Genomic DNA, 18598 nt, shown 5'->3' with positions numbered 1-18598 from the left:
CAGGAGAGAATTCAAGAGGGGCTGAAAGTGGCATTGCTATGTGCAAGTTATAAATAAGCTTAAAAGATACCAGGCTTATGTGGGGATCTTTTTTCAATTTTTCAGAATTAACTTCACAGCAGAAATAGAAGCATTTCTCAAAGTTGAAAGGTGAGCGTAAACTATGTGAAATATAACGCAAAATTCAGGAGTTGAGGATATATGGACACAAAAAAATTTTTGAGAAAAATAAGTAATTGTAATACTTGGTAAAGGAATGTATTAAATATTGACAAGTAAATGGATTCCTTCTGTTCACAGAATATGGGGCTTCTCTCCATGTCAGAGAAAGGTGCAAATATTTACCAGTTTCTTTATTACTTTTAAGAAAAGAGAAACTTCCCAGAATAGAGCTTCTTAACAATTTATTTACAGGTATGAAACCGAATAAAGAATCAATTTTTTTTACCTTGTGAAGGAGCCACTACAGTAGGATATGTCAGTTTTCAATTGAAGTTTGAATAAAAGATATTTTGGCCAGAGCCATGTTAAAAGAATTAACAACACTTATCATAAAGTACAAGTACTAAACATAGATGTCTATACTTATTCCAGGCATGCCTATTTATCTACCTTTACAAGAGCAAAAAATCTTAATTAACTTCTCTGAAAATGCAATGTTCTGATAAGCAATATCACAAGGCTGGATTTGAATGAATAAATAAACCACCACTAGGATGGGACAGAAACAGGAACGTGTTGGAGAAAGAGATCTAAAGCCCTCAGAAGACCACGGTTCTAGATTTTGTTCCCACTACTAAAGCACCAGGTCTACTTGGATTAATCAACTTGGTTGTATAGTTGCTACTAATCCCCATTCTCGACTCTACTTAATAATACCTACTTTAGGTTGAAAGACAGAAAAGTTGAAGTATATAAAAGCATACTTTTAAATTTCAAATACTATATGAATTTTCACATGAAAAAAAAAAAGCCCATTTGAAATTACCATTAGAAGAATGTTCATCCTAGCTCATTCTCAGAAAGGATGAGGAGCACTTCACTTCTAACCCTGTATTTTTCTTCCATAAAACTTCTTTCTTATCAGTGAGAGCTCAGGTGTGGTCGGTAGGTTTTAGTATCATATCAGCCTCCAAATCTGCATCAAATAACACAAATTTAAATAAAAATTGTGTTCCTGGAATGTGTATTAGTTTTCTATAGCTGTCTCACAAATTCTTTCAAATTCACCAGCTTAAAAAAATACACCCACTTATTTTTTGCCCATCTCCCTGAGTCAGGCGTGCAGGTACAGTTAAGCTGGGTCTTCTCTGGTCGTAGAAGACTGCCATCTGGTCCTAAGCTGGACCTGCACCTCCTCACCAGACCTCTTCCAAGCTTGTGTGGGTTTTTTTTTTTAATAAATTTATTTTTTATTGGTGTTCAATTTGCCAACATACAGAATAACACCCAGTGCTCATCTCGTCAAGTGCCCCCCTCAGTGCCCGTCACCCATTCACCCCCACCACCCGCCCTCCTCCCCTTCCCCCACCCCTAGTTCGTTTCCCAGAGTTAGGAGTCTTTATGTTCTGTCTCCCTTTCTGATATTTCCCACACATTTCTTCTCCCTTCCCCTCTATTCCCTTTCACTATTACTTATATTCCCCAAATGAATGAGACCATATAATGTTTGTCCTTCTCCGATTGACTTATTTCACTCAGCATAATACCCTCCAGTTCCATCCACGTTGAAGCAAATGGTGGGTATTTGTCATTTCTAATGGCTGAGGAATATTCCATTGTATACATAGACCACAGCTTCTTTATCCATTCATCTTTCGATGGACACCGAGGCTCCTTTCACAGTTTGGCTATTGTGGCCATTGCTGCTAGAAACATCAGGGTGCAGGTGTCCAGGCGTTTCATTGCATCTGTATCTTTGGGGTAAATCCCCAGCAGTGCAATTGCTGGGTCATAGGGCAGGTCTATTTTTAACTCTTTGAGGAACCTCCACAGAGTTTTCCAGAGTGGCTGCACCAGTTCACATCCCCACCAACAGTGCAAGAGGGTTCCCCTTTCTCCACATCCTCTCCAACATTTGTGGTTTCCTGCCTTGTTAATTTTCCCCATTCTCACTGGTGTGAGGTGGGATCTCATTGTGGTTTTGATTTGTATTTCCCTGATGGCAAGTGATGCAGAGCATTTTCTCATGTGCATGTTGGCCATGTCTATGTCTTCCTCTGTGAGATTTCTCTTCATGTCTTTTGCCCATTTCATGATTGGATTGTTTGTTTCTTTGCTGTCGAGTTTAATAAGTTCTTTATAGATCGTGGAAACTAGCCCTTTATCTGATATGTCATTTGCAAATATCTTCTCCCATTCTGTAGGTTGTCTTTTAGTTTTGTTGACTTTCTTTTGCTGTACAGAAGCTTTTTATCTTGATGAAGTCCCAATAGTTCATTTTTGCTTTTGTTTCTTTTGCCTTCGTGGATGTATCTTGCAAGAAGTTACTGTGGCTGAGTTCAAAAAGGGTGTTGCCTGTGTTCTCCTCTAGGATTTTGATGGCATCTTGTCTCACATTAAGATCTTTCATCGATTTTGAGTTTATCTTTGTGTATGGTGAAAGAGAGTGGTCTAGTTTCATTTTTCTGCATGTGTCTATCCAGTTTTCCCAGCACCATTTATTGAAGAGACTGTCTTTCTTCCAAGGATAGTCTTTCCTCCTTTATCGAATATTAGTTGACCGTAAAGTTAAGCTTGTGTGGTTGTTGAGAGAATTCACTTCCTTGCAGTGGTGGAAGTGAGATCCTCAGGTCCTGAGGTCATCTCTTTTCACAGGACATTCACAAAATGGTTGTTTGCTGTCTTCAGGATGACCAGGACAGTGTCTTTGATGCTTCAGCATCTTTTAAAGATCACGTCCAATCAGGCAGGCCCATTGAGCAGAACCCTTCTTTTGATTGACTCAACGTCAACTGATGTGAGACCTTAATTCCATATGCAGATGCCTTTCCCTTCGCCATGGAATCTAATCAGAGGGCTAACACCATTGTATTTGCCTCTCCTGCCTACACTCAAAGGATTGGATTATAGAAGCCACATATGCCAGGAGTCAGGACGCCGTTAGAATTCTGGCTCCCACCATGTATAAATGGAATAAAACTTCAAGCAAAGTGTCCTAACTCTTGTCTGCAAGCACCTCCTAACCTTGTCCTATTTCTAATCAGATTATTGTTTTGAAGATTCCCTTCCCCATAATGTAGACATTCTAGAGTTACAACTGCTAGTACTGCGTTTCACTCTCCTTCAATTCACCATTTCTCAACTTTCTTTTTTTCATAATCACTCCCATGGATCCATTTAAGACATTTCTTTTTTCCAATAATCCCACATGAAAATTTAATACCATAGATCATATGTATACATTTGTTTACATGTTCTATATATTCCTGTGCTTTATATATAACAAAGAGGAAGACTGCTCAGGAACTGGTTTTTGCTCCCTTGGGTGCAATATCGCCCCCGCTGAGAACGAGCGCTCTAAGAAAAAGTTCTTGATTCTCTTTGTTACTCAGCTTTGGATACAGCACCAAAACCAATTTAATACTGCATAATTCATAGAAATGGATGAATGCGTGCGTGCTTATGAAGCAAGCCCTTAACCTAGAGGCTAGCTATAGAATTTGTGAAAAGTGTTCTTTTCCTTTGGTACATTTCTTCTTTGACTTTGATTGAATTTGGTGCCCGAGTTTGAATTACATCATTTGTGGCAAATATCCGTACACAGGGATGGACAGAGGCAGGAACTAAAATTTAGAATAGCCATTGATTTCTGGGTATTAACAACCGAACACATGGTTGTATAGAATGTAGTGATATCAGTGGACCATAATTATTCATGCATCTCAATTATTCATAGTCTCCCTTACTCCCAGAGTATGGATAATCACTATGTCTTCCTTATGTGAAACACTGATTAAAAATAATAACTCAACTAGTGCTTGAAAAACAATTAGGATACTTATAAAATATTTTTTAATCATATTGTCATTTTCTTTACTCGACTCTCTGGCATAGATAGTTAACTGCTATAAAAATGTCACATGAATTAAGAACAAGACTTGAAAATACTTAAGAGTATTCATGGAATGTACTGGATGGAGGAGCAAAGGCTGAATGACAGAAAGCACTACTGTCAAGCTGGTGGAGACACTATGTTACATTGTGTTACACCGAGCAACACAATACAAGCTCCTCTCAGGTATACCTGTCTGGGTACAATGTATAGGTTGTCCCTAATGTCGGGAGATATGAATGCAGCTCCATCGTGCCATCAAGCATGAGGTTGATCTAGAAAAAAAAATTATGTTTCCACACTTCACAGACACCCCACAAAAATGAATTCTTAGTGCAAGAAACAGTAGGGAGTGTGAACACATACTAGATGGCCATAGCAACCCAGAGTGAAATGTCTGTATCTGTTTTACCATGAATGTTTTGGTTTCCTGCACAGTGACTGAAGCGTAGTATATAGCACTCTTTCCCTGCAATTCCTTCTTTCAAGAAACGTTCACTGATTGTCTACTATGTGGTAGGAGCAATTCTAGATATTTGATACAAATGGTGAATAACCTTGAAGTGTTCAGAATCCAGCACAACAGTTCTAGAAATGTGATGTGTATCACCTGCAAAGCTCGTTAAAACATAGATTCCTGGATCCTACCCCGAGAGAATCTTTTCAAATAAGTTTGAAAATCAGCCCCACGATTCCACATGTCTAGCGGGAAGCCAGAGCTTATGTGGCTGGTCTACAAACCGCACTTACCTGAGAGGTGATCAGTGATATAACATAATGCATTTTGGAAAAAAAAATGCATTTTGAGCAACAAGTTTATTCTTCTTTGATTCATTCTGGACATGCTTCTTCCTTCTACTCAGATCCCTCACTATTCTATTATTTCTGCTACCTTCCCTTCCTTCACAATTGCCTCTGGGGTGTTTATTTTCATACTTCTGAGTTCTAAGATGGTTTTTCAAAAAACAAAACAAAACATGAGATCTCTTCTTAATAGTAATATCCTTTCGCTGACAGCTCTTTAAATACTTTGTTCTCCTTACTACATTTATAACCAAACAAGAAAAGAAGTATGTTATAAGAAAATGTTTGAGGGTAAATAATGCAAGCCAGAGTTCTGGAGAGAGCAAAATTTAGTCAGAAGAAGAATTCCTTATCTTCCAAATATGTGAATTGAAGCAACCTTACGTAGGCAGTAAACAGAGTTTAATGTTGTAAATAAGCAAAACTTACACCCAAAGTAATCACCATATTGGTATACTTAATCATTCTTGCAACATATGCTATCTAGGCACAGTGCAAAGTGGGATATTTGTAATGATAAAGCTAATCCTGTATTTTTCCCCTTCTTGAATCAATGTTACTTCTTTAAGATCTATAAATAACGGCAAAGCAATAGGTTTTCTAATAACATGCACAATTTAATATTCCTCTCTTACCCATACATTAAAGAAACACACATTCTTACATAATATACTTAAGTAATTAGGGTTCCTCTTCTGAGCTCTAGTCAATGGTACTAGAAACATTTTTCAGTATATATGTTATCTGTGTCTGTGTCTAAGCAAGAGGAAAAGAGTGATGAGAGAAAGTGAAGAGGAGAGCAGGAGCATGGAGGAAAGAAAGAAGAGGAAACTGAAAACAACACCATGGGTTTCATCCATAAAAATAGCAAGTCTCCATTCAGTAAGCCAGAATTAATTGTATGATCAATTCACTCCTTTCATTTAAAATGCCCGAGGACACTTGCTTGTTACGTACTCATGATAAATATATTTTTTAAGGTTTGAGCTCTTCATACAGAAAATGTTTATTGGAAAAAAGTTCTTTTTGTTGATACATATATTTATCCTTTTAAAAAATATACTTTATTTATTTGTTTATTTTGAAAGAGAGAGTGTCCACATGGAGGTGGGTATGGAGAGGGACAAAAACAGGAGAGAATTTAAAGCTGACTCCATGCCAGACTGGGCTCCAGCTGGATCTGACCTGAGACCCTGAGACCATGATCTGAGCTGAAACCAAGAGTGGGCTAGGATGCTTAAATCGCCTGTGCCACTCAGGCACCCCAATACGTGTATTTATGAATTACTTAGAACTTATAGTCAGTGACCGCTAATGAATGAGAAATAAAATGTGTAATTAATGGATTTTCAGGATAGGAGTTAGTGAGTAAACTGTAATGATGATTTTGCCTCCTGCATTTCTACTGAACAGATCACATAATGTATTCTGATTACCATAGTGAGTAGTGAGGAGAATTTTTTTTCTTGTCATGAGGATTTTTTTTTTTTTTGTGATGAGGATTTTTAAAAATATTTCTGTCACAATGAATCTATCATGAATTTAAATTAGCACTGAGCAGGTTTTTGTAGTAGCGAAATACTAAAATATTGGTTTCTTTCTAAAGATTGCATGTGCACACAGATGCAATGCTTTGAAATTGTCAGTTTCCTTCTTTTTTTTTTTTTAGCACAAATCCCTAAGTTTAAAGTTAATTGCTACTATTGCTTCACATTCATAGAGCACTGAGAAATTCAAGAAATTTACAGAGCCCTGGACAGTGACTTCAAATCTTCAAAGCCTCAGTGTGAATATGATAAGAAATAATAACCCATTGTATAGCCCTTCATTAAGTGTTTATTTGTCTTAAAAAATCAAGATTGTTCATTCTCTATACAGATGGAAAGGAAACTACTAAGCCATGAAATTCAGTTGGAATTGAATGCAGCAGTGTATGGATGAGCACATGTCTCAACTTCAGCCATAAAACATGCATTAGCTATTTCTGATGCTTGGGCCTCTCTCTTTTATCTCATTTGGCCAAGTATACCAAAAAAACAAAAACATAAAAACAAAAAAATTAGCACAAAAGGTATCACTGTTTAGTCTCTCACAGAATTTGTCAGACAGAAATATTTCTAATTTATAGAGCACCGTGTTTAGACCAGAATGCTCAAATTTTACTGTGCACCCATACCATTTGGGAATTTTGTTAAAACGTAGCCTCTAATTCAGTAGTTTGACGTAGGTCTAGGAATTCTGCATTTCTTTTCTTTTTGTAAAGATTGTATTTACTTATTTATTTTAGAGAGAGAGAATGTTCATGAGAGAGGAGTGGGGAGGGGTAAAGGGAAAAGGAGAGAATCTCACGCAAACTCCATGCTGAGCCTGAGATGGGGCTCTATCTCAAGACCCCAAGGGCATGACCAGAGCCAAAATCAAGAGTTGGACACTTATCAACCGAGTCACCCAGGCACCCCAGGAATTCTGCATTTATAACAAGCTTAAAGTCATGCTGACATACTAGTTTTCCTAAGGGTGAGATATATATGAGAACTTCCTTGGGTCAGACAATGCTCCACTACTAAATTTTGGAGGCCACTTGAGGGTTTCCAGAAACTTCCTGGGGAATGAACGTACTGGTGTGGGATTTTCAGATGTGAAAATAAAAACACTGAGACTTTATTTGAAATAATATTTCAATCTTTTTTCTGGTCATAAAAAGAATTTCCTACAATGCACACATACAACCACGAATGCTTACATACACGTGTGTAAGCATACATGCAGACAACTAACCAACCCAACCCAACCAATTACATAATATTATATTCAAAACCAATGCTTACAATACCTAGTCAACAACCTCTGTTCTATCATTTATAATTATGGTCCAAAATAATAGAAATATTTGAGGCAGGGAATTTTTAAAACCTGTTGATGGTAACTTACTATTATTTCTTCTCTTTTTACTAGTTGTAGATTCAATACATGAAAGGCTAAGCCATAATTATTTGAAAAGAGGAAAACATTGTGACTCTATATATGATAAAAAAGGGAGGCTGAAGTGGATTCAGAAGAGATAGGGTCTACTTTTTGTCTGTAATATTCCAGAGAAGAGAAGACCTGCATGATTTATCAAATAGTTGTCATATCAACCCCCTAGATTGACAGCAAGGCTTAGAAAATTATCACTTACTCAGCAGGATATGAAGCCAGACTTACCTCTAGAAGCCGGGGTAGTGAGTTCTGAGTTTGCTCCCCAAACTACCAATATAGGACTAAATGCAAGATTCCATATATCCTACAGCATATCTTTCAGAGAACCTGAGTTCTTGAATTATGGACACTAGACCTATTATTCCATTTTTACCATCATATGATACTGATTTCCAACTTGTAAAAACCAAGAAAAATATTTTTCTTGAAGTACAATTAACATTCAGTGTCAGTAGTTTAAGGTGTACAGTATCATTATTAAAATGATAAATACATGTCTTTTTAATGGGCATCCTTCAACTTTCAACACATGGTTGGGAAAAAAATCAACATGAAAGGTAGCAACAAGCAGCAATAGGTAACAAGGGAAAATATACTTGGAGTTTGGAAGCAAATCAGTATATTATATAAAAGTAATTGCAGGGATGCTTTTATTTGGTATTGTGAAGTCATATTATTTTTACAAATGCTTTTATGATCCAAAGGGTGCTTTGAATAGCCAAGCAAAAAATATTTACATACAAATGAATCAGAGGTCAACTAAAAATTAACTTGGAAAATACCATAAAATCAAACAAATTTAGGAAGTACACAGAAAACAATGTGTATAATTTATGTATCTATTTTGGAGCACCAAATTATACGTGAAATGAAAAATCTTCTACATGTTGGTGAGCTGAAGAGCAGCAAAGTCTCCTAAATATGTACCATGGTGTCTGAGGTTGAAACATTACGTGGTACTAAAAAGTGTTTTCAAGTTAGTTCTAATCACATTTTCTAGATGTGATTCAAGAGAGTAAAAATTCTGAGTCTGGTTTAGAGTCATACACAGGGGTAAAATAAAAATGTCACAGAACAAGTAAAATATATTCAAGTTTCCCAGGAGGAAAAAGAAATAGCCTCACCTGGGGAGAGGCCTGACTGCTCTCAAGAAATGTTACATAACACAGTATCCACAGAAGAACTGCAGAGATGATTTATGGAGCCTGAGGGAGATACAAAGTACACTGGAACATAAACATATGAGCAGGTGGGAAATAGTCTGGAATATGAAAATAGATGAGGGTGAATGGGAGAAGGTCTTTCATTATGTATCACCAGTTAGAATTTAATGGAAATCCAATACAGAATCTTCTTTAGATGGAACAGTAGAATTTAAAAAACAGAACCTAAGCAAATAGAAAATAACCATTCATGTTAGGAGGCAGAAGACTCCCAAGAAGGCATTGCTAGTGAATAGCTTCAGATTTTATTTTACGGTCATTAGTATATAAAGATCTGTAATTAGAGGAAGAGACAGGTAAGTCAATAGCAAGATGTCATGTTTAATTTAGAGCTTTGACATTACAAAGCCTTAGTCCAACTTTGGGCTGCTTCCCAGGGAATGGCTTTAGTTCTGCAAATACAATGCTTCTGCATTTGGTATAATATGTGACAATTTTTCAAAAATAAAGAAACACTACTGCTGCCACTGAATGGCTTAGGATAGAATGATTTCACTTGTTTTATTTTTAAACTAGGTGAATAAATTGGGAACCCTGGGTGGCGCAGTGGTTTGGCGCCTGCCTTTGGCCCAGGGCGTGATCCTGGAGACCCGGGATCGAATCCCACGTCAGGCTCCGGTGCATGGAGCCTGCTTCTCCCTCTGCCTATGTCTCTGCCTCTCTCTCTCTCTCTCTCTCTCTCTCTCTTTGTGTGTATCATAAATAAATTTAAAAAATAAAAAAAATAAACTAGGTGAATAAATACCACTCAAACATACTTCAAATGACAAACATCATTGTATTTGGAAAATATGAAAGGATCTCCTGGAGAATCTGACTAGTGGGTCCATACAGAATATGTGCCTCGGCTAATTAATGGATATGATCATGTAACATGAAGGACCATGAATTACTTTGAGGAAATGGACATTTCTAAAATGTTCTAAATTCTTCTAATGGCTTCAATATACTTTTTTTTTTTTATTTCTTACATTGATTCTTCAAGGCGATTTTTTTTTTAGTCCCATAGGGTTTCTTTATTTCTACGCACATTCATTTCTACTCTGTTTAATAAATTATTTTAATCACTTTTGCATATCTGTTAACATTTTCGGAGATGGCATATCTGGTGTTCAGAACTTTTTTTTTTTATTGGAGTTCAATTTGCCAACATATAGCATAACACCCAGTGCTCATCCCATCATCAGGACGATTTAAAAGGACAAACAGACACTTAGAAACTTACTCTACATTTCCCTAAGCCCACATGCCTCTTCTAAAGCTGCTCTTTAAACAATTAGACTGTTATATAGGGTGTCAGTATCCAGTTAAATTGAATACGGCTATGATATTCCATTGTTCCAGAGGCAAACTGCTTGACATACAGTCATGTAGAATTGCTCAATTGTTCCTGAAGAAGAAACTGACCCATAATATCATATTAATGCTGATAAGATTTCTCCCATAAAGATGTATAACAGATGCACATTGCTAAACATTGTTATTGCTCTTAATATATTTTAGATCTGTAGCCTTTTTGTTTAAAGATCTTATTTATATATTTGAGAGGGAAAGAGTGGGCAAGAGCACAAGTATAGGGAGAGGCAGAGGGAGAGGGAGAAAAATACTCCCAGCTGAGCGGGGAGCTGGACACAGGCTCCATGAGGGCCCCATCCCCAGGATCCGGAGATCGCAACCTGAGCCAACATCAGATGCTCAACCAACTGAGCCCCCCATGCACCTCAGTTCTGTTGCTTTTTGAGAAGAGACAGATCTGGATATCAAGAAGGCTTACCCCCTCCCCCCCTTCTCCACCACAAAAACTTTTGAGGAACTTAGTAGAAAGTAGGCTCAGCTGATCCCAGTTAGCTCAGTGGCACAGGCTGCTTCTAGCTGCTAATTCTAGAGGCTCTTTGTCAAAATCTCCCTCCTCTACCGGGGAGCTTCTACCGTTAGGTAGTCACACGGAAGTTTCTCATCCACTGTTTGCATAAATATGGTGACAATTACAGGGAAGGATTCCACTTAGCCTAAAAGTGAGCTTTAATGCAGGCAGTCCACCTATGTCTGGAATAAGCTATGCAATGATAAGTTTGGTAAATCAGGCACTTCATTACCTCCCTGCTAGTAAAGTTTTTCCCAGTAAATCTTCTATCTGCACATATGGCTTTTGTGGTGAGTTGTAGTCCGTTTGGGATGCTGTAACTAAAAATACCAAAGACTAAGTGGCTTAAAAAACAAATATTTATTTCTCACAATTCTGGAGGCTGGAAAGTCCAAGATACAGTCATTAACAGAGCCATGGTCTGGTGATAAACCTGCTTCCAGGTTCATAGACAGCCATCTTCCTGCTGTGTCCTCACTTGGAAAAAAATTAGAGAGCTCTCTGTAGTTTATTTTTAAGGGCACTAATTCCATTCAGGATGGCTTCATCCTCATCACCTACACTCCCCCCCCCAAAGGTTCCTAATTCCATCATTTTAGAGGTTAGGATTTCAACACCAGAAATTTGGGAGAACACAAACATTCAGTCCATAACGTGTGTTTCTATGACTCCAACATAGGATTGGTATTGACCATACAAAGATACACTCCAGTTATATCAATGCTATTGGATTTTAAAATGGTATATATCCAAGCCCCACACGCCACACCATAGTGGAAGATATCCGTTCTAGGGGCAGTAGCAGGTTATAGGGAATTCTGGTGGCCAAGTTCTGCAAATATTCAAGTGGCAATATGATGTGCCCCCAGCTCAGCATCTTCCAAAAGGGCCACTGAGAAAATTGTTCCAAACCCTACAGAGAGTAGCATAGGTATGATGGCTGCTAGCTCCATACCTAGAGCAGTAGGGAAGCAATAGGATGTGTTAACCCAGATTCTAACTTTATAAAAGTTTGCTATTGACCCTAAGGGGGATAAAACAGCAGCAGAACAGTCAGTCACCAAAACCCCCAAATAAGAGGCAATTTGAAAGAGCATAAGAAACTTAAAGCAAATAAAGTCCCTAAAACACGTAGATCATTACAAGTAAGGTTGTATTTGCTACCAAAGGAAAACCCTGTGTAGTAAGACTAGTAGCAGAAAAAAAGGAGGCCAGACAATTTAGAGCTTGGAAAAATCCTGCAAGATTATATGCACTTTATGGCTGCTGGTTGGGGGAATGATAAGATCAAAGGGACCAACAAAGCTCACAGATAGGAGCATTCAGTGCACAACCAAGCAGATGGCCTGATGCAAAAATTGAGAATGCATTTGGCTGCTTTTCTGGAGCAAAAAGTAAATAAGTTGATTCCCAGACTTTAGAGAATTAACAGGATAGATGAGGCAGAGACAAGAACCAGGTCAGGGAACAGAGGGGAGGGGAAGACGCTCAAAATATTCCTGAACTACCTAGATATTGGGAATGACATGGCTCTTAATTTATTATGTGTGGACTGTCCTTGTTTTCCCTTTGTTAGGCTGTAAAATTATATAAATATTCTAGGTGCAAGATTGCATAGACATGTTGCTTGGCTACAATCATTACCTGGTCTGTTTTTGGCTGCTATGAAAGTTGGAAAATTTATGAAAGATAGTGGTCTGTACTCATAAAGCTTGCTAATATTGACAGTCATGATAATGTTTCATTCCAGAAGAAGAAACTGTAATGGCCTCATAATGGGTTGAACTGTGTCCCATGCAAAATTCATACATTGAAGTTCTAACCCCCAGTACCTCAGAATGGAATCTTACTTGCAGGTGGAGTCTTTCAGAGGTAATCAAGTTACAATGAGATAATTAGGGAGAGCCAAATGCAATATGACTGGTGTCATTGTAAAAAGGGGAATTTTGGACATAGGGATACCTGGGGGGACACCATGTGAAGATGGATGTATGAAATGCTCTGCAAGTCAGGAAGCATCAGAGATTGCCACCGACTCACCAGAAGCCAGAGGAGAAGCATGGGACCTATTCTTCCTCACAACCTTCAAAAAAAATTAACCCTACCAATACCTGGCTACTGTACATCTAGCTTCCAGAACTCTGAGAATATAAATTTTTCTTGTTTAAACCAGCCAGCATGTGGTATTTTGGTATGACAGCTCTAGTAAACTAATTTAGGTCTTCATAGGCAAAGTTCACTACAGAAGAAAGTTCTGTGCAATGCTATCTTCAACTCCAGAGCCCAGTCTGGCCAGTGAAAGTCCTACTGAGGACTAACAGAGCTTCGACAGGAAAGTGGCCACCGTTGCTCCTTTACAACTGCAAATCAGAACGATGTTGCTGCCATGGCTGGAGCTCGCTATGTAGCCTTGGACATTGCTACTGCTTTGGCTCTTGTATGACTTACTCTGCAAAGAAAAGCAAAATCATTTTGCTTTGAACCAATATGGCCCATTAGAGAAGTTTACTTTCCCGACCTCATCAGGATACATCATCAGAACATTAGATAAACCTAAGTACAATACGACGTGCTGGGGAATGTTCAGGCAATCTGCTACAGTGACATCTACACTTGGGAAGATACCGATGCTTTTTTCTAACATAAACATAAAAAGAAAGAAGTGTAGGTACTTCTTTACCTAAAAAGGAGTACCCCACAAAATTCAATTTTACTTTTATAAGCATTCAGTTCTGATATTTCATAGTTTCCTTTGTTTTCTTCCTTAACCCAGGAGTTAATTTGAGGTCCATCAACTCAATTCAAATCGTTTGGGGGATTTTCTAGATTCTTCAATTGGCACTGTTTACTAATTTCATCCAGTGTGGTTGGAGAACATAGTCTGTATGACTTCAATCATCTGAAATTTGCTAAGGAGAACTTTATAAATGTCAATTAGGTCCAATGGACTGATAGTGTTCATATTTTTTATAGTTTGTGTTGTGCATTATATCTTTTCCATTTTCTCATTTTCTACTCACTTATGTCCCTATATTTGAAATTCATCTTTTGTAATTGGCATACAGCTTCATTTATCTTAAAATATCTTTTTTTCACCTTCATTTTTAAGTATATGTTCACTGGCTAAAGAATTATGCATTGATACCTATTGTTTTTATTTTCTCCTTCAGTTCTTTAAAGTTTCTGTCCAGAGGCATGTGGGTGGCTCAGGCGGTTAAGCATCCGCCTTCCACTCAGGTCATGATCCCAGGGTCCTGGGATCGAGCCCTGCATCGGGCTCTCTGCTGCTTCAACTACTTGTACTTTCTCGCTCTCTCCTTTTTCTATCAAGTAAATAAATAACATCATGAAAGAAAGAAAGAGAGAAAGAGAGAAAGAAGAAAGAAAGAAAGAAAGAAAGAAAGAAAGAAAGAAAGAAAGAAAAGAAAGAAAGAAGAAAAAAAGAAAGAAAGAAAGAAAAAAGTTTCTGTCCATTGTAAGTCAGCTATTACTCTTTGTTTTGGAACTCCTGTGATATCTTTTTATCTGGGTTATTTTTGAGATTTATTTTAATCTATGGTTTTTAGCAATTAAAGCAAAGTGTGATTTGGTATGATTTTCTTTCTAATTAATCTATTTTGTGTTTTCTGAGCTTCCTAGATCTGCTTCTGAGCAATTATTGCCTCCTTGTTACTGGGCCCTGCTTGATATAAGTCATCTCACTGAAAGAAAAGTCATGACTCAAACATTCTTATTCTGTAGCAGGTTTTTCAGAAATAAATTTCCATCAAGTGAGGCAAATTTTCCATAGTCCCATTGTGAAATGGAAATTATAACTCCAATGAAGGGCAAACCTTCTATCAAGAATATAAACAGCTTTCCCAATTAGACACTGGGAAGGCCTTTGTACAATAACGATAATTTTTAAAAATTGATTTAAGTACATATTTCTTACAATGCCTGACATCTAAATTGAAAGCATGCTTAAATAATAAAACAGCCCACCTCTAAAGTTGTGATAAAACCAGTAGAATACTATAACAATTCATCCTAAAGATGACAAATTGTTGATACCCCAATCTATTAAGTCCATTTTATTCTAATACTCTTCCTAAAGATAGATAGAATTATTCAACATTGGCTCTATTGACATTTGGGGTCAGATCATTGTTTCTTTGGGGAACAATTATAGGCATTGTAGTATGATTAGTAACGTTTCTAGCCTCTAGGTACCAGGTACCAATAGCATCCACTTCCACTGCCAGTTATGATAATTAAAAAAGTCTCCAGACATTGTCGCATGTTCCCTGCAGGGAAAATAACCTCCAATTGAGAACCACTCTTATAGAGTAAACCTTCCTTAAAGTAGATCTTGGTTCAGGGTTTTTTGGAGGAGAGGGTAGAGGTGTTACTAATGGCCTATATAGATAGGAGTATTGGTCTATTCAGGCCTGAATAGCTAAAGGCTTGCTACCTCTGGAAACACGCACAACTTATTAATAAATTTGATCTTCATATATCACTTATGAATTTCTAAGTGAAGTGACACATCTAGAGAGAACCATCTGGATTTACAATGTCAGGCATATTAGTCCTCATCTATTCTACAGCCCACTAAATCCATGTTGTAAGCCATCATAATAATGGAACCACCAAAAAGGATGAGAATGGCCAGTTAGAACCTTTTCTGATTTATGTATTGCCATAGGGTCAGCCTTTTCAATGATCACTTCTATAGGATCATCTGGTCCCTTTCTAGTCAGTTATTAAAGTAACACATGATAATGCACACTTAGCTGACTTCCCACACATCCAAAGCCAGGGAGAAAAGGATTGTGAGAGGAAACAGTTTAGTACCAAAGTGATCCTTGTACTTTTATAGTGCCTTTTTTGATCTCAGCAAATGGATAGATGATAGATAGATAGATAGATAGATAGATAGATAGATAGATGATAGATAATATTGCTCAGATGAGGGACACCTGATGAGCATGAACACTGACACAGACTTTACTTCAGGTGATTCCACAGCCACTGTACTCTGCCTCATGGTGACAAAAAGATAATTATTGGGTATCTATGGAATTTATCACTCCAGAAAAGGGAATAGGAACAACTGTCCATCTCATCCATGAGAGCGCATGGCATTCAATCTTGGAAAGCATTAAGAGACCAGAGAAAGATGGTAAATATCTTTCTCCTTTTTTAACAGATAGGGACAAACTGTTAGAATCAACCTCTGATGATTTTCCCAGGCAGTAGCTCATAAAGTAACTTCTTCACAATTTTGGATATGTCACTTCCCATCTAATCCAGTTATATAAATCCTTATTTATTCTCACGACCTAGAAAGTGTCTTAATGTTCTCTATGACTGAAGTGAAACAGAGATAACGGGGGTAAAATGAAATAGTTCCATAAGCATTGGGAGGGGTGGATCTGGAGTATCTTGGGGGCCAATTTCCTCCCTTCTTTTTGTAGTAAAGAGATGACTCAGCAGGTTTGAGTTAGCACAACACAAGAATGGGTTAATACCAGAACTGCTGTTGGACATTTCTTCTTTCATCAGGCCTCCTTTTCAGCCAGAAAACTTCTATTTTTACATGTTCATATAACTGTTTCTTACCAGTTGACAAAAAAAATCTGTAATTAATATAGGTGGGCATCTTTACTGAAAAGTTGGCTGTGGTGGATAAAGTCCATCTATACTCAACCTAAACTTGGGCTCAGGACTAACCTTTTGAGATCATGATGTTCTCCTACTTAAATTTCTACTTAAACTCCATGCATGTAAATTTTCCCCAATAAACTTTCTTTTATGCCAACCCTATCTGTAAATTCATGGTATCTGTCCATAACCCTTTAATATCATAATTTTATTCTAGAACATCCTATAATGCTTATAATTATTATAAATTTTTATATTAAAAAGAAATATTTACTATGCTAACATTATTTTAAATAGTATGTTGGAACTCTAAAATGACATTAATGTATTCAATCAAACTTTAAAATCTCTTATAAAACTACATGTATAGTAATGAAAATATATTTCATGACATTTTGATTAAATCTCAGATGCTCATGGACTTTAATACTAGCATTATCATTATATCCATTTTGCTGTAGAGGAAAAGTAAAATTGATTTGATAATATATTCTTGATAATTAAGACTATGCACACTAAAGAAAATAAAAAATGAACTGTCAACCAATCTTGTCTTAAAATTCAAATCCAGAATCTTTTTTCCCCAAAATTATTTCTGACACTAATGTAATTTGTGTTCAAAACATTTCAAAGTTTATTTTTTTCCTTAACAAGCAAAGTATTGCTAACAGAATGTAATGAGTTTTAATAAAATTTCCATATGTAGCCTGGTCTATGGCAGGGCCAGTAAGAGACCTCAGTTTCTCTTCCAATGGGACTGTGTTTTCCCTGTCCTGAGGAGTCTGCACCTCCCTGACCAGACATGGAAGAAAAAAGAGCAAAGCTTAGAGAGGCTGCAGAGAGAAGACAAAAGGAGCCTGCATCTAAGGACATTTTGGATGTTTGGTCTGTGGAAGTAGAAAAAGAAAAAGAAAAAATTAGAAAACCAAATTGCTGCATCTGGGCACCCATCAGAAAATGGACTTAGGTGGACAGTTTCTTAAGCATAACATGGGTGGAAAATCCTACTGCCAATAACTAATATCTGATACTAAGTGAATGTCCTCAGTTTAATTTTTTCTCTTTGAATAAATGAAGATTCAGACTTTGTAATGTTAGTGTCAATAAATCCAGTCAGGGCTTTGTCAATATTGATATATTGAAAACACTTTTGATTTTCAAGCCGAGAAAATGGACAGACCTTTCATTAAGTATTTATTTTCCTGCATTTGCTCTTCTGTAGGTCCTGGATGACTTGCCATTTTTTAGTAGTTAAAACATGGACCTAAAAAGTGAATATAAATATGTTGTGTGTAAAACGTCTGCATACATCTCAAACATCTAAGTTTGCCTTTCTATTTTCTCTCCTTTATAAAATGACCTAACAATCTTATATTTTTCTGCTTAGCCTTGTATTTCTTTTTATTTCATTATCTATGAAGATAATGTTTAAACTTATGGACTTCATGCATTTAAACTTATCAGGAAAAATTTTGAAAAATCATTTGAAGTGCTAATGCAAAAGAACATTGTAAATTTTTATAACATATTAAGTAATGAATATTTGTGGAAAACGTTTAATTTTCCTAATTTATTTTCTATTTTTATGGCTTATAAAATTAACAGTGTTTTACACTGCAATAAAGTGGGGGGGTTGCTTGCTTAAAAAAATCCATATATAGGGATCCCTGGGTGGCGCAGCGGTTTAGCGCCTGCCTTTGGCCCAGGGCGCGATCCTGGAGACCCGGAATCGAATCCCACGTCGGGCTCCCGGTACATGGAGCCTGCTTCTCCCTCTGCCTGTGTCTCTGCCTTTCTCTCTCTCTCTGTGTGACTATCATAAATAAATAAAAATTTTAAAAAAATCCATATATATTTTTATAGTGAAAGCTACATAGCATCAGTTCTTGGATATGACACCAATGGATGTGATGTGGTAAGAAGCCTTACAAAGGGTATTTATTATGTAACTTCATTTACATGAACTTTTAGAATGGACACAAATTTCAGCACAGTGGCTGTCACTTGGAGGCTGGAATTTGGATTGAT

The 18598-nt window shown here is 37.0% G+C and overlaps 1 long non-coding RNA gene and 1 pseudogene across 5 annotated transcripts in view; one reads left to right on the top strand and one right to left on the bottom strand.

Annotated features, from left to right (window-relative positions):
• Window positions 1–18598, bottom strand: part of LOC144302658 (uncharacterized) — an 87503-nt gene that overhangs the window by 56783 nt on the left and 12122 nt on the right. For 3 of the 5 annotated variants that reach the window (XR_013369634.1, XR_013369635.1, XR_013369638.1), the window contains exon 2: window positions 989–1138. This is a non-coding gene — a long non-coding RNA (uncharacterized LOC144302658). Of the gene's footprint in view, window positions 1–988; window positions 1139–8961; window positions 9043–13268; window positions 13377–18598 lie in introns of those variants that run through there. The other 2 variants (XR_013369636.1, XR_013369637.1) reach the window with 2 other exon arrangements.
• Window positions 17322–17553, top strand: LOC144302656 (small VCP/p97-interacting protein pseudogene; annotated as a pseudogene).

This window comes from Canis aureus, chromosome 31, assembly GCF_053574225.1.
Source record: "Canis aureus isolate CA01 chromosome 31, VMU_Caureus_v.1.0, whole genome shotgun sequence".
NCBI classification, from domain to species: domain Eukaryota; kingdom Metazoa; phylum Chordata; class Mammalia; order Carnivora; family Canidae; genus Canis; species Canis aureus.
The sequence above is the reverse complement of the archived record's forward strand: the minus strand, read 5'-3'. Positions and strand labels throughout refer to the sequence as shown.